The sequence below is a fragment of the Trematomus bernacchii genome, unplaced genomic scaffold (assembly GCF_902827165.1).
Source record: "Trematomus bernacchii unplaced genomic scaffold, fTreBer1.1, whole genome shotgun sequence".
In the NCBI taxonomy this organism is placed as follows: domain Eukaryota; kingdom Metazoa; phylum Chordata; class Actinopteri; order Perciformes; family Nototheniidae; genus Trematomus; species Trematomus bernacchii.
In genome coordinates, this window is record NW_022987567.1 from 4028567 (window position 1) to 4032046 (window position 3480).

The 3480-nt window shown below is 41.5% G+C and overlaps 1 long non-coding RNA gene across 1 annotated transcript; it reads right to left on the reverse strand.

Moving 5' to 3' along the window:
• Positions 1-373: 373 nt before the first annotated feature.
• LOC117479015 lies at positions 374-3231 on the reverse strand. The gene is made up of 4 exons (XR_004555520.1): positions 3126-3231; positions 1223-1314; positions 691-863; positions 374-519 (listed from the first exon to the last, which is right to left on the reverse strand). It is a non-coding gene; the product is annotated as an uncharacterized LOC117479015 (long non-coding RNA).
• Between the last annotated feature and the right edge of the window lie 249 nt (positions 3232-3480).

Sequence of the window (3480 nt, forward strand, 5' to 3'; positions counted from 1 at the left end):
TTGCCTTTTATAATATTATTTCATTCAAGAACCCCTTGTGCGTTTAATTAACACAGCTATTTTTGATAGTTGCTACAGCAATGAGCAGGAGAGGTGCTATTTTTTTTTTTTTTCCGCTATTTTTTCAGGAAATATTCGTATAGAGGTGATTACACGGACTCGGTTGACCCCCCAGAGCGTTTCGTTTGCAAATCTATCCACCTTGGGACCCGTTATCGTTTGTGGGGTCAGTTTCTATCGGCCTCGTGTAAATAATAGGGCTATACGCACGCGAAACTATGCAGATACAAGCAGTTTTCTCCTCGTGTAAACGGCGCCTAAGTGCACTCCCAGGTACTTGTAGTCCTCCACAACAGCCACATCCTCTCCCAGAATGCACAGGGGTAGAGGAGACGTCCTCACCCTCCTGAAATCAATGACCATCTCTCTGGTCTTGGCCACATTCAGAATACTCACAACATTAGGCTGAGGTTCATCTTCCGCTCTTCTAGAAGTGGTTGTGCTTCTTGTTGCTTCCGGCTAAAATAAACATAATTAAAGACATTTTGAGTGTTTAAAATGTGCTGTAATACACAACACATTATTTATTCCTAAACTTGCAGAAAGAAAAACTAAAGTGTGACATTTAATCACATATTTATATATCAATCTTATACACCTTGAATTCTTGTTGGCCAATGATACACATACCCTTTGAATATGAGCTGGGAAGTTGAATACTGTTGGCACAACACCATCTTTAAGCCGGACAGTCTGCCCCGTCCTGTCAAAGTCCTCACAACTGAAGTGCTCACTGCAGAGCAGTGTCCTGCCTTCTTAGGGCAACTTCCCACTGCCTCCTCCTCTCTCCGGTTTTGGGAAACCTTAAAAACATGAGAAAGGTAGCCAGATATATAAATTATTGTCAACATTTTCCTCCCTTCTTTCCTTTAACATTAAGGGTAAGGACAAAAATACACACCGAAATTATCATATTTTTGGGGTAATTGTATGTATGTATGTACACTAAGAGTTATAAAAAAGGTGTCCAAAAGAAACATTAAATAATTGTGTAAAGAAATGGTAGCAACATATTCTAAAGAAGCTGGGTCAACAACAATCTTGCAATACTATTATCTCACATAGCCCCACTGATCCTGTGTAGCAGAACTTGTAATGTACATACATCCACTAAGTAATTAACGATTATCCTAATTATAGTCATAATATTGTCATATCTTACAAGTGAAAGGTAATTCCACGGGTTCTTGTTTCCAGACTGCGGCGATTAGAGCATCCGTAGGCTGCACAAAAGTCCGGCATAGTCAGGTACTTCTGTAAACACAAAGCCAGCAATTTCCTGTATCATAATGTATCTAAAATTTCATGTGATGAAGGTGCTTGAGAGACTGGTCTTGGCCCATCTCAGACCGCAGGTGAGATCATTCCTTGACCCTCTGCAATTTGCCTACCAGCCTCACCTGGGGGTGGACGATGCCATTATTTACCTGCTGCAGCGTGCTCACTCATACCTGAATGGATCGGGTTGCACTGTGAGAATCACCTTTTTTGATTTCTCCAGTGCATTCAACACGATCCAGCCTCGGCTACTGAGTGACAAGCTGCAGGCTATGAGGGTAAACTCGTCCACCATCTCCTGGATTACCAACTACCTCACGGACAGACCACAGTACGTCCGGCTGGGCAGTGTGCTGTCTGATGTGGTGGTTGGTAGTATTGGAGCCCCACAGGGGACTGTGCTGTCTCCTTTCCTGTTCACCTTATACACCTCTGACTTTCTATACAACTCAGAGTCATGCCACCTGCAGAAGTTTTCGGATGACTCTGCAGTGGTAGGGTGTATAAGGGATGGACGGGAGGAGGAGTACAGAGCGCTGGTGGGTGATTTTGTTGAGTGGACTGGAAGAAATCATCTGCTTTTGAATGTGGCCAAGACCAGAGAGATGGTCATTGATTTCAGGAGGAAGAGGACATCTCCTCCTCTGCCCCTGTGCATTCTGGGAGAGGATGTGGCAGTTGTGGAGGTCTACAAGTACCTGGGAGTGCACTTAGACAATGGGCTGAACTGGAGGATCAACACTGACGCTGTGTACAAGAAGGGGATGAGCAGACTCTATTTTCTGAGGAAGCTGAGATCCTTCAACGTATGCAGTAAGATGCTGGAGATCTTCTATCAGTCTGTTGTGGCTAGTGCACTCTTCTTTGCTGCGGTCTGCTGGGGGGGCAGCATCAGAGCCGGTGACACCTGCAGGATCAATAAACTGATCAGGAAAGCTGGGTCAGTCATCGGCATCAAGCTGGAACCCTTTGAAGCTGTGGTGGAGAGGAGGACACTGAACAGGCTGTTGTCCATCATGGATAACCTCACCCATCCTCTCCACCTGCAGCTGGACAGTCAACGGAGCTCCTTCTCCAACAGACTGCTGCAGCTCCCCTGCCACAAGGACAGATACTGGAAAACATTCCTGCCCACTGCAATAACTCTGTACAATAAATCACCTCTGGCTGGAAGAGAACTCTCTGCTCCATAGTTTCTCTAGAAATAAAACCACCTTGTACATTTTACTCACACATAATCTGTTTCATATTTAATACTCCATAATTCCATATATTTTGAATATATATATATTTGTATATTTGTATATATATATATATATATATATATATATAATATCTGTATGTATATTTTCTATTTTGTATTTTGACATGTATATTTTATATTTTATTTTATATTTTATTTTATTTTATTTCTATTCTTGTATATTTTGTTTTATTGTAAAATGCCTTTTATGCTGCTGTAACAAAAACAATTTCCCAATTTGGGATCAATAAAGTACGATCTATCTATCTATCTATCTAAATGTAAGATGTTTTTAACAAGCCAAACCACTTGGAAGAAATCATGTGTAACTTAAGTTATGTTGAAATGTTAGGTCTCACTCACAGCCTCTTGTTATTAGCCAGCTAATAAATACAACCACACATACATAAAGAAAAGCTGCAATTTCAACATGTCTAAGCATCCTGTATCATAGCCATACTAATAATGTTTATAATAAACCAAACCGTTTGTAAATCAGTCACGATTTCAGCGAGTTAAGAGTATTTTTGTGCAGATCACTCACCTTACAACAGCTACCATAGCGCGTACCAGAGTAGCTGTTGACTGTAGCAAGATGGCGGCCGGTGAGCTACGCTGGAAAATCTCCCATGAGCCATCTAGTGTTTATATATATCTATGCTTCTGACTACCCGATCCGCATCCGATCCGCATTGCGCATGTGCGAGATGGTCCGCCATATTGGACAACTCCTTACGGCAACTCAAATAGGACATTTGACGTCTAGACGGCTGCCCGATTTGCATTGTGCATGTGCGAGTCATAAACGTCTCAAATATCTATACAAAAATCTTTTATATAATTGTATTTCATTTGAAATAAAATGAAGGACATTCACAGTTGTAATGTAATTAGATATC